The sequence below is a fragment of the Daphnia pulicaria genome, chromosome 5 (assembly GCF_021234035.1).
Source record: "Daphnia pulicaria isolate SC F1-1A chromosome 5, SC_F0-13Bv2, whole genome shotgun sequence".
Classification (NCBI taxonomy): Eukaryota; Metazoa; Arthropoda; class Branchiopoda; order Diplostraca; family Daphniidae; genus Daphnia; species Daphnia pulicaria.
The window spans coordinates 5,017,706-5,031,307 of record NC_060917.1 but is presented as its reverse complement, the minus strand read 5'-3'; the positions used below and the strand labels follow the sequence as shown (position 1 = coordinate 5,031,307).

Genomic DNA, 13,602 nt, shown 5'->3' with positions numbered 1-13,602 from the left:
AGTATCTGGTACTTTCTCGTTCAATGGGCGACGACTATCCGAAACTATCGGGTTTTTCGTTTTCGGGTTTTCCCGTCACTGTTTCAACATTTCCCCCATTATCAAATGTGAAACTGTGTAACTCTACTATCGCAACTGCAAAGGACGAAAATAGAAAAAAAAAATATATTTACAGGTCCAGAAGGCTGAAGGCCGTACGATAATGCCTCTACGCCGTGATCGCGATCGTTCAAATGACGCAGCCAACCGGAATGGGCCCAAAAAACGAATTCCACAACATTTGTCCGACGCTGGTGCCCCGACGCCTGGTCGTCGCGACGGGCCGGTCGTCAAAATTTTCGAATGAGCTGTGACTAAACGGGCAGCTCGGCGATGATATTGCAGTACAGACAACTGCAGCGATTCACTCCCGCAGTGAAGACGAAAAAAAAAGAAAAGGAAAGAATAACCCGGGACGACCGGAGAATAATAAAGAGAGAGAGAAGAGAGAGAGAAAAGTCGTGTTATTTATTATTCACGCCCCCCATCAAGGCCGGGCAAGGACGTTCGCGGATGACGACATCACAACAAGTTTCTTCTTCGCCTAGCTTAGCACCTTTCGACTTCATCCGGTTCGCACGTGGCCGTTCCGTTCATTGATTAACATAATCAAACACGCCGGGAGAAGAAGACAGGCAGACAAACAGACAGACGGACGCTGCGCGGTGTAGTGGCTGCGTTGTTTTACATTGGCCGATGGATAGGATTTGCGTCAGACGCGTCATAGCCGTTTGCAGACTTTCATCCGAGTCTCATTTTGATTGATCTGGGCAAATAACAGTGAGATCATCTGCTGACACCTGGCCCGGGCCGAGAGAGAAACTGTTTAGCTGTACACCATGGCATCACCGTTATAACCGGACGCGTTTACGCATCGACAGAGAATGGGCGGCCGCCCGTCCGCCCACGCTGCCGCGCGTGGCCCCCGTCAAAACTGACGAGGAAACTTGTGCCAAAACTTTGACTCACTTCTTTACGACGGATTGGCGGGTGGAAAAGATGTGTGAATTTTTGTTTTTTAATATTAGAATCCGCAGGCGTTAACAGAGTCCGGCGGGAGTCATACGCAGTCGCCCTCATCACTTCGGGACTGATGACCAAGATGGGCACGCACATTCCAGACGGGCGAAGAAAAAAAAAAAAAAAAAAACTAAAAATCATAAAAAATGTTTCCCGACCAACTTATGGAGGAAACCGAGCTGACCGCTGGGGTGCTGATAGAGTCGAGTCGGGTTCAAACGTTTCTCCGAGAGAAGAAAAGAAAACAAAAAAAAAAAAACTCCATCCAGCAGCACAGGAGTGAGTCTCTCTTCCATTTCTGTATGACGTTTGAGCCATTATCGTAAAGCGTTTCATTTTTTTTTGTTATTTTATTTTATTTTCACCTCCCAAGGGCGACTGTCTATAGTAGTATCGTAATAGTGAGGAGCTCCGTTCGATCCGCGCCCTCTCCAAAGGCCATCATTTTTGGGTTTCCTTCAACAACACACGTCGATTGGTCGAGTTCTCTTTCTCTCTCGTTCGTTTTTGTTTTTATAGTCAACATTTTCACGAAACGTCCGAGTCACGGCCGTCATTTCAGATTCGAATCGCCGAAACCAGGCGAAAGAACAACAACGGTATTATTTTGAAGAGGAATTGTTTGAGATACTCCAACGAGCAAGGGGCTATAATAAAGAGCGCGGGGAATTTGAATTTCTTAGTCTGCCAAATTTCGATGTCAGTCGGTGGAGGGGCCGTTAAGATTTCAGCGGGGTGTTTGAAAATTAAAAAAAAACAACACAGGTATTAGATCTTTTCCACTCTGAGGACCTGTGTATACTTATACTACACTTGTCTTGGCTATGTGCACCGTTCGGTCGTGATGACAAGGGATCCATTTCCCACCTGTACCTCTGTCGCTTCTTTTTCTCAACTCTCTTTTTTCTTCCCCTTCTTGCGGCTGAGATGATTGTAATTAGACGTGAAGGTGGCGAGTGGGGGGGGGTCAAGAGAAAAAGGTTCGAATGAAAACCTTTGCAAACACTTAATTCCAAATTACCGGAGGGATCGTGTAACGTTCCCGAAGGGTAATTACAATTGTACGAGAAATAAATGAAGAGACGACCCTAAGGGTGTAGACACGATATATTCAGCTCTTTAAAGAATAAAACAAAAAACTTTTCTCTCTTCCTAAGACCTGGGCACGCCCCCTCATACTCAGACTTATTGAAACAATTTTATAAGTCTTCCTTGAAGACTCCACCCTGTCCCCAAACAATCGGGGCAGGGTAAGAAGGAAAAAATATCATGAAAGCATAACAAACACAACGAAAAAAGAGAAAGCAAAAACACATGAAGGCAAGGCTACAGTAGCCACAAAACAAACGAAACAATAATTGGGATCAGAGAAAAAACCTGACAGTGTCAGGTAAAAAAAAACTCTGTCCAGAATTCTGAAATGTAAACAATGCAAATGAAAAAATCAGGCCAAAATTTCTGTTGCTGGAACCATTGTTTTTAGACTGCAGGTCGCCTTTTCGCTGCTGGCTGCCAACCTCGCCCGCCGTTGCCTCTATAACCTCTTGTCCGCGGCGGATGGTCAATAAACCTGGTTACATCCAGCGTTCAACAAAATTTCATAAATTAAAATTTCCAATAAATGAACATGGGTGGGAAAAATGCGGTGGGAGACCGACCCTTAGGGTCGTCTCTTCATTTATTTCTCGTACAATTGTAATTACCCTTCGGGATCGTTACACGATCCCTCCGGTAATTTGGAATTGTACAGCGAAATCTATTTCGCTAGACCCTAAGGGTGACTTCAAAGCCGATTTAATTTTGAATTTGTTGTCCGAAGACTACTGAGTCAACCGTCGACTCCTTCGCCCGGTTGTAAAATCTGTTGAATGTTGACTCTCTAGACCAGCTCCCGGCCCTTAAAATCGCATCAACCGACAATCCGCTAGCTGTCGCTTTCGAAGCGGCCGCGCTTCTCGTGGAGTGCGCTCCAAATGTATCCGTGTCGACTCCGGCGCATCTCAAAGAGGTTTTTATCCAGCGACTCACGGAATTGGGAGCCACTGGCTTGTGCGGCGCAATAACGGCTATGACTAGTCTTTCACTGTTAGTTGCCGATCGCCACTTCCGCGTTCGCTCTACGTAGTTTTGAACTACTAAAACTGGGCAAAGCAATGGATTCGGGCACATCGAAATTGAAAAAGACTGCAGCGGTCCGCTGTGTTGCGCTTTCCTCGGTGCAATAATGGAGAATTTGACGCCGCTTTCGGAAAAAACAACGGATTCATAGCCGATCGATGCTATTTCTGAGACCCTCATTAGTGTTGCCAACGCCACTAACGTCACCATTTTGCTGGCCAGCTGGGCCAAGGATAGGGACTGATTTTCTCCTAGCGCAACGAAGTAGTTTAGTACTTGATCGGGGTCCCACATAAAGTTATACTTGGGTCTTGGGGGGTTAATATTGTAACATCCTTTTAACAGCCTTGTGACCAACGGGTGCTCTCCAACTGGCATGCCTTCTATCCTCCCTAACGTCTTCGATAGCATAGATCTATGCACATTCACCGTGCTATATGATTTGCCCGAGGCGTGCAAATCCGTCAGAAATTCCAACACGCTTGCTAGATCGTCTGACAAGGGATTCGCACGTTTTCCCACGCACCAATTTGCCCAATTGCGCCAGGCCGACTCGTACGCTGATGTTGTGTTGACTCGACTGCCGGCCAAGAGTAGCTCGACAACTGTCGCCGGAAGTCCTCGCCCTTGGAGCTGTCTCCGGATAGTTTCCAGGCGGCTAGATGTAACGCGTTGGATGAGATGAGAGGGTGAGACTCTCCGAGAGCCGACGTCAATAGCACGGGGCTTGACGTGAGTAGACGCGGAACGTCGCAAACTAGCTCCAGTAGTAGGGGGAACCAAGGCTGACCTGTCCAAACGGGGCATACAAACACCGCTGTAGCTCTTTCGCGTCTTATTTTTTCGATGCATTTGAAAATTAATGCAAACGGAGGAAAAATATAGCCTGATAAACCCTTCCAATTAACAGAAAAGGCGTTCGTCGCCATTGCTCCTGGTTGCGGAAACCACGAAATAAACTCCGGCAGGTGCGCATTCCATGGCGAAGCGAAAACGTCCACGTCAGACGGCCAAAGCTGCTGAATACGTTCGAATACCATTGGATCTAGCTTCCAGTCCCCAGAGTCTGGTCCCGCCCGCGACTCCTCATCTGCAATGACGTTTAACTTCCCTGCTACATGAACGGCTTCTATCGATATATCTCGCGCTTCACACCAACTCGTGAGCTCCGCTGAAACCACAGTAAGCTCCTTAGATCTAGTGCCCCCGCAATGATTTACGTACGCCACCGCCGTGACATTGTCCAGATAAATCCGGATCGAAATGCTTGACGACTTAGCTGCAAACGCCTGCACAGCAAAAAGCGCTCCCACTAGCTCCAACTCATTAATATGCTTTTTCGTGTCAGCCGCTGTCCAAGACCCCCTGGTTCTGACACCATTACAACAAGCTCCCCAGCCCGAAAGCGAAGCATCCGTATAAATCTCCAGATCCGGAACGTCTGGGAAAAATAACTTGTCGCGATCTACTTTTAAACTAGAAATCCACCACTGCAAATCTAGACGCGCTGCCGCCGAGAGTACACATTTAGTTTTTAAGTCATAGCCAGCCCGTCGCGCTCGACTAATATAAAAACTCTGCATACTTCTGAAATGCGCTTGGGCAAAGGGAATTGCCGGAATGGCCCACGTAAAATTTCCCATAATGCTGGCTATCTCTCTTAACGAAATAGAGTCCACCGCTAGCGCCGATTCACACATGGATTTAACTGCCAATGCTTTGGCAGACGGAAGGGCAAACGAAAGTCGACAGGAATCCAACATCAGCCCTAAATATTCTAACTTCTGGGCGGGATCTGCGACCGTTTTCTCCCAGTTAATGAGAAAACCTAGCTGTAGCAGCAAATCAACTACTTGCTTGAAATCTTTTGCGGCCCCTTCCCTCGATCGATTTAAAATCAAGATATCGTCCAGATAGATTATTAACCTCATCCCCTGCTTTCTCAAAAACCCCATTACCGCCTTGAGAATTTTCGTAAATATTCTGGGTGCCGGGGCAAGGCCGAATGCCAGACATTTAAATTGGAAAATACGCCCTTTCCATTTGAAACGCAGAAACTTTTGGTGGGAAGGGTGGACTGGGATTGTCAGGTAAGCGTCTTTTAAGTCCAATTTGACCATCCAGTCCCCTTTCCTCAATAGAAAACGGGCCGAATCCAAATTTTCCATTTTAAAATGCTCGTACTGAATAAACTGATTTAGGGGCTTAAGATTCACAATCGGGCGAAACCCTCCCGATTTTTTGGGAATAACGAATAAAGAACAGATGAATCCATGCGATCCGTCTGTGACTTCTACTATTGCTTGTTTAGCTAGTAGCTCCTTTACTTCCGTGTCGCATACTTTCTTCATTTCCCTCGACATAGCTACTGGGCCTGGGACACTACGCTGGACTGGACAATTCACAAAATCTAATTTGACCCCCTCTGACAACCCCTCCAAAATCCACAAGTCATCCGTTATGTCCTTCCATCGATCCGCAAAAAACAATAAACGGGCCCCTACTTTTTCTACGGGAACTGATTCTATTCTTACTTTGGGAGTTAAGACATACCTATTTCCACCTCGTAACCACGAATTGCTGTATTGCGGACGTCCCCCTCTGCTGCCAACGCCATCGTGACTGTCATGCTGGGGCTGATCTGGTCTTCTCGATCCCGGACCACGATTGGATTGGGGTGGCCCCGCCATTCTCCTTTTCACTGGTCTAATCCTCGATGTGGCGGCCAGTGTTGCATCTTGGGATGCTTCTCTCAGCATGCTCTCCAAGAATTTCGGCGTGAAAAGGAGCTCTCGAGCCTCCCTTCCCGCTGCAAAGGACTCCGGATCGGCCGAAAGAAAGTCAAAGCTGGGTTCTATCAAAGACACCACCGCCCGTCTTCTTTGCCTAGTGATGTGGTGATAGGCTCGTGCCCACTGCTGCAACACGGCCAGTAAACTCTCCGTCGCAATAGACTTCTTCTCACCTTCACCTAAGGATAAGACTCGAGTGTACAAATCGATCAGCGGAGGCGCCATGTCCATGATCTTCAATTGAGTCGTGACCAACGGCTCTTCCGACGCATTGACCGCCTTCAGCCTGTCTTTGTCTTTAGCCCTCCTTTGCATGAAACCATCGAGTTTGGGCGGCCTAAGGGAAAATGACTCGTCGCAAAATTCCAGGGGATATTTTTTTGCAATAGCTTTTGACTGTTCGGTCGTGACACCTTTCGTCATCCAGCCGGCAATTAACTCGCTGACCTCCCACGGCACAATTAACGGTTCTTGACTATCGTTGCCCTCTTCCGGGGCTGGGGCTCGCGACTTTTCTGGCTTCGAATGACTTGACTCATCTACTAACGGCGGGGGAACTTCAGCTGCACCATCCTGCTCTGTTGAAGTTCCTGCCTTCGGTTCCGATTGCTGCTCGCTCCGCTTTTCGTCTTGTCCTCGATTGCTCGGTAGCCACGGACGCTTTGACTGCCGCTGTCGGCTCCATTCTTCCTCGTCAACATACACCTCTTCTTCTTCTTCTTCTCCCTGCTCGAAATCAAACAAATCTGGTTGGCTATAGTTAACAGGCCCTTCATCGTCTCGCCCATAATCGTCCTGATACTGCGGCCCCACCTCAAATTAGTTCCGACGGGAATCGTAGTCCTCCCTTGAATACCGAAAATCTCTCTCCCGCTCGTGCCGATAACCCTCTTCTTCGTATCGCCCATAGTCTGGCCTACCGTACTCTGGTTGTGCAAAACGTTGGTGAAAGGGCGTACTTGGGTGGGAGAAATCACGCGGCGGGTAACGAAGAGGAGATCTTGATCTTTCCATAAACTGCCCTGTCTCGAAACGCACACGCGGTTGCTCACGCCAATGAAAACGTTGCTGTCGATCTCTATCCCGTTCTCTATCTACGTAATTCAAGGCACGTGGGTCAATCAAACTTTCCTGATGCCTGCCATTGAAATTCCCAGGTGCCGACATCCTTTCTCTACGAGAGCTGAAATAAGTCTGAGTATGAGGGGGCGTGCCCAGGTCTTAGGAAGAGAGAAAAGTTTTTTGTTTTATTCTTTAAAGAGCTGAATATATCGTGTCTACACCCTTAGGGTCTAGCGAAATAGATTTCGCTGTACAATTGTCTTAAAGACGAGCGGATATCGACTTTTTTTCTTCCATTGTTGGCTGGACCTTGTTTCGAAGCCCCTCCGCAATTTGAATAATATGTGTACTCGACACTCTGCACTTTGATTAGTGGACCCCTTTTTTTTATTTTTTTTAAGTTGAACCGTTGACCCCCCAACATGAAGATCTCGTCCGTCGTCGCCATTATCGTCATCAAATGGGCCCCGACTGCAATTGTCTTCTTTGCTTAATCACAGGGGAGAAAGTGTGAGGGACAGAGGGACCGCGATGGACGGTTTCGGTTTCCCACCTGTTGCAAGGCCAGCAGCAAAGTCAAAGGGAAATTCGGTGCCAGAAAAAATGTAAAGACCCACAAATCGCCAAATGTATTCATTTGTGAAAAATTATGTAAGAAACTTTCTTTTTATCGCCCATTTATCTCGTCCTCATTTGCCCAGCTCGTTGCGCTATCATCAGACCGGTGTAAATTGAGCTCAAAAATATTAGCCGGATACAATTCGTACCCACGTAGTAGATACGATCGACCTCCAAAAAAAGTGAATAACAACTTAACAACCAATAAATGCGCTCGAGAGAGAAAAATAATGAAAAGGGAAGACGGGTGGAAGACGTAATCGATCGATAAATCACGAAAATGACGAGGAGAGGCGTCGATCGAATCGGTTAAATTTGAAACGACAAGAAAAACAAAAGACCATAACAAGCTAAGAGCTTGTACACAACTCACGAAAAAGTAGGAATCGAGTAAAAGAAGAAGAAGAAGAAGGTGTTGGTGTTTCGAAAAGTCACGAACGACCTTGCCCGCCCTCAGCGTTCCCGATCGTCTCTCTCGCCCTATCTATCTATCTATCTATCTATCTATCTATCTATCTATCTATCTATCTATCTATCTATCTATCTATAGATGGACAGTTATTCGGCTTCTGTAAGGGGGGAGGGGGGGGGGCTCTGTGTGGTAATCAGTCCCGCCAGCAGGCCAACAGCCGGCCGGGCTTTTGATTTTTGTTTTTCTTGAAAACATAAGACATAAGGTTGTCATTGCAAACGTCGAAAACAATTCGATTCGCGTCGTGAGTTGATTATTACCCCGGCCGATCGAATGTACATCCAACGCCGCTCAGTTTGAAAATATAAAAAGAATTTCGGAGCGCCCGCCGTGATGGATCGGTTTAACACGCACACACAAGGGGGAAGATCGTTTGGCGTTACGAGCCGCTAGATCCTTTTGAGTGGGATTTTTACGATTTCGCGGAAAAAGATTTCCGCGAAAGCGCACCGAGAAAACATTCCACGCCATGGCGCCCCGTGCCAAGAAAAGAAAAAAACAAATCAACCAAAAAGGCGATAAAAAACAAACAAATCCCAGCTAGTCAAAATGTACCGAAAACAAATTACATGCGTCTTTTGATGGGCGAATATTACATCTCTAATTATACACGCCGTGTGCTATTAAATGCGAGCCCGACTATAAATACTTCACAAAAAGTGCGACATCAAAATGCCTCATTAATTCCAGTTTCAACTGAAATCATCAAAAAGAAAAAAGAAAAAGGGAAAACAAATGGGACGACGAGATGATAAAAAGGCAAACAAACAAAATAAAAATACGATTTCAAAAGGTTTCCTTATATAACCGAAAGGAAAAAGAAGAAAAAAAAATTCAACACGTACTAAAAAAAAAAAAAAAGAAAGAAGAAAGAAAAAAAAGGCGGCGGTGGACGCGTGACGATCCGTCTCGCGTATTTGACGTTTCACATCAACGCGCTACACACGGAATATATATTCCCCCCCATCATTTGATTTGATTATTTCGTTGTTGTTGTGTGTGTGTGTGTGTTTCCGTGTTGGGTTGTTTTTTTTTTTTTATTTTTTCGTTTCTCTTTTTCATTTGTTGATCGAAGAAGAAGAAGAGCCACTTTTTCCCGTTGTGAAAACGAACGGAGAGAAAAGAAGCCGCGTCGTTTATTTCCCCCCCCCGAAAACCCAAAAATGGAAAGAAGAAAAAAAAAAGGAATAAATAGCCCGTGCATGTATAAGAGCCCTGCGAGTGTATGTGTGTGTGTCTACAAAATGACTGAGGAATTCATTAGCATACAAGGAAATGGTGAATACATCATCACCGATACAACACACAGAGACGGACACTGTGCTGGTGTAGACGCCGTCCTTTCTCTTTTTCCTCCCTCTCGATGAGAGCGCACGTCCAGCAGCAAATCAAAGAAGAAGCGATTTTCGCCCATCGCTCGGCCAGCCAGAGAGCTACTTTGTGTTTCTATTCCCGGCATCACGAAAGTTCAAAATTAAAAAGAAAAAAAGAAAAAGAAAAAGAAGGAAAAACGAAGAAAAATCCCCGCCGTGATCCGAAACTATTATTGGATTATTTATTTGACGGCTCGTCGCTATATTGGATTATATATATATAGAAATATATATATCTATGTATACTGCATGTGTTATGTGTATATATATATAGATGTATATTTAGCTACACGGGGACGACGACGACGACTAGCCGGCGAGAGAGAGAGAGAAAAAATAACGTACTTCATAAGAGGTCTCGGTCGTTCCCGAAAGAAAAAAAAAGGAAGGAGAGAAACTTTCGGACAGTCGAACTGAAAGAAGAAAAACTCGGAGCCTCTTTTTGGACTGTAACAGCTTTTTCTGATTGCCTCTCATCACGCGGCACTTTGGTATTTTTGAAGCCCCGAGACTATCGGGGCTCGACGACGACGCAATCGATATCGCCTCTTTTCGCTGGGCTGACCTTCCAAACTTCTATAAATACATGCGCGCATCCATTTAGATAGTTTAGTTTAACAGTAACGATTGGGTATAATACAACTCTTCTATCTCTCTCTTTTCATTCGGTTGCTGAGTTGTTGTTGTTATATACGTCTGAAATGTTAGATATGTTTTTTTTTTCTTGTTTTGGGGTCTGAGAAAACGTTTGCCAAATGTCGACCGCTGTGAGAGAGATGAGAGACCGACTGTTAAAAGAGAAACAACTGCGGGCACGTACCGGTACCGGTCGACGACGACTCTGCGAATCAAACAAAACAAAAAAGAAATATGCGCGAAACATTCCAAGCCAATTTTCAGCGCAGACAAAGTAACCCCGCCGCATGATTATTAGCGGCGCCTGCCATTTTTCTCCGAACATTTGATTGCCAACAGATATTTCCTTTATTTCTGGTTGTTGTTGAACGTCTAAACACATGGTGAATTATTCACGGAACGAAAGCGATTTGTCACTATGCGTGTGCAGATGAATTTTTAATAAAATAAAACCGAACGGTGTTGTCTGATGATATTACGTAAACAAAACCAAATAAAATTTGTTAAGGTGGAACGACGAGACAACGTGAAAAACGCGTGCGGAAATCTGGGGACCGAGAGATGATGATAATCTATTCACTCACTTCTTATCGCCAAAAAAAGTTTACGTCTCTTTGCTGGAGTTCAATAAAAATCTTCCGACGCCATCCAGCCGTTCCGCGAAAGATGAAGGAATATGACTGGCGAGTCGTAACAATCTTGGCGCCCACTTCCAAGACAATTCAACTGAATTTTGTTTTTTATTTTTATGGAACATTGAAAACAATTAACATAAAAAAAAAAACAGCATCAAGCTGCTCTCTCTCTTGGTGATGTCTGTCAGCAGCTGAGAGAAAGAACATCATCTCATCTGGCACCGTTTGCCAACTATTCGTTCGTTTCTTTCTTTGATTCTTTTCAAAAATGGACCCGAGACGCAGAGTTTTGTTTCGTTTTCTGCGTGAATTATTCAACACTCCACGTGATGACGCTCATGTCTACCATAAGGCACCAGCACACACAGTCACAGGTAGTGTGTGTAGACCCTGCCTACACGCGTTCAACTTCTCCTTCCACCTTGTTGCCGACGTCCGACGCCGCCGCCGCCGTCTGTACAGTTTCCCTATTTGTTATTTTCCTTTTTTTTTTCTCTTTTATTTTCTTGGGGGCAAAGATTTTTCGTCTTCTTTTTGGTTGTTTGTTATTTGACTTGGAAATGAACCGAAAAATGAAGAAAAAAAAATGGTTAGCGGCCAGCCGTGAAACTTGAAGCCTCGTCGCGGGTAACGAGACATACACACACGGTCCAGGCGCGGCGGTGTTGCGACCGAGGGGAGAAAGAAGAAGAAGAATCTTTTTCTTTTTTCTTTTTCTGCTTACTTGTAACAGCGTTTGGCGGCGGCAATAGTGCGGGAACCACATCGCATCTCACACACTCCCGCCGTTTCATCACAAATAGACACACCGAGAAGAAGAAAAAGAAGATTTTCTGGTCGGGGGAGGAAAAGTTTTCTCCGATCTTATTTGAATTGTACGTGTGCACCTTAGATCAACGTGACACGCCGGGAATAGATAGATAGATATGTATAGACACTTTTTGAACGGAGACTCTCTCTCTCTCTCTATAATGTAGAGTCTCTCTCTCTTTCTCGGTATGCCTCTGGCGGCCATAGATTTCGGCGTCAATAGATTCGACAAACAGTTGAAGAGGAGAACCGGAGAAGGAGGCCGCCGACGCCAGACACACGGCAGATTTCTTCTCACGGCCGCCACACTGCTGCCGACAACGGCAACTTTACATAAAACGATGGAAAACACAAGCGAAGAAAGACAAAACAAAAGGGAGAAACAAGAGAAAAATGTAGAAGAAGAACTCGACCGCCAGCTGAGAGAAATATCCAAAGCAACCAATTGACTATTAGTCACGAAAAGGGGCACAACAAGTCCCAACGAAAGAATTTAGCCCCTCGATTTCTTAATAGAGTAACAAAATCGTACGCAGATAAAATAAAACGACGAGGTGCCGCTGTGGCGGCAGGGCCCTCTTGGCCATCACATTTTCCAGTTGCACTTTGCTTGTCAAAGTGTTCCAAGTTAAAATATTTAACCACAAAAGTTGTAAGGTAAAAAACAAGCCTGATCTGCAGTCGTTCTATAAATGAATTATTTTTAAAAAAACCTGGCTGAGTCAACAAAAATAGTCCCAATCAACGCCAATCAACCGCATAGCACAGGAATAATCGTACTCTGTGATTATCTAACGATTTCAAGCCAAGCCAGCCAACGCCATCAAATAGTAAAAAAGGAAGAAGAATAAAGAGAAATTTTTCCTACCTTTATGCCTGGGAAATACGGCCAGACATCCACAAGTCCTTCCATCCATCCGCTGAAAAGTTGAATCCACCAGGCGGAATAGAGAAAAGGGTGTCCTCGTGAATACCCCCACACTCTCACACAGCCGCGTTAAACTGCTTATTTTAACGATTTCCAGTACCTACACACCCCTAACAGTTTCAGTACCCTTCAAAAGGGTCGAATATGCTACTGAAACGCAATTCAGTATTTTACTGTACTTGCTTAAGTACAAATTCCCTACTAACCATTCATTTGCCTACTTTTTACGTTATTCCTAGTGAAACTGTTAGTAGGCATAGTTCTGTTCAGTAGGTTGGTCCAGCAGTTTATAAAGATTTAGTTAGTAGTCTGAAAAATTCAGTATGTTCAGGTAGGGTTAGTAGTTTGATTTTAAAAAGTAATCAATAATAAAAGCAATGTAGGTTATAGCTAGTAGTTTACAAAAATTTAGTACTTTTGTTATAAGTAGTGTGAACAATTTAGTACCTTAGACTAGTAGGTTACAACTTACAAGGAATAAGCAGTATTCGTTAGGATAGTAGTTTTCGTAAATATCAATGTGGCGTGCCTGTAAGGCACTAGACTGCCACGCCAAAGGTCCGGGTTCAATTCCCGAATAAATCAAGTCTTCTTTCCAAGTTAAATAAAATCGAAATGGTCGGTTAGTGGTGCCGAATAATATCAGTAGGAATACCAATGAAGTGGTCAAAACTTTTTAAGTAAGGGGTGGGTAGTAAAAGCAGGAAAGAATTTAAAGTGGTTTAGTTTATAATTAGTAAGGCGAGTAAGTAAAGGTAGAAGAATTGAGAAGTAGTTTCAATCAATTGGTTAGTAGGCTGTCACCGAGTAGCAGTTACATGAAAGTAGGATACCGCCACTGTGCATGGGTGTACACGAGGACAGAGGAGATTTAAAGAAAGAGGAAGAAGATAACCGTAGCTTGAACGACATCGGTAGTTTCTACAATGAAACGGGATGCTGTTTATCTAAATAAAAAATAAAAAATGGGTTACGAAAAACATTGGCAGAAACAACAAGTGAAAAAGGGAAAGTTGAAAATGAGGCAGTGGGTGTATCCTAATTGTTAATAAACAGGAGATTTTAAGGTTTACACTTGATGCATACACTGCATGTTTGC

The 13,602-nt window shown here is 44.7% G+C and overlaps 1 long non-coding RNA gene across 2 annotated transcripts in view; it reads right to left on the bottom strand.

Moving 5' to 3' along the window:
• LOC124341571 overlaps window positions 1–13,602 on the bottom strand; it is a 49,752-nt gene that overhangs the window by 35,511 nt on the left and 639 nt on the right. The window lies entirely within an intron of this gene.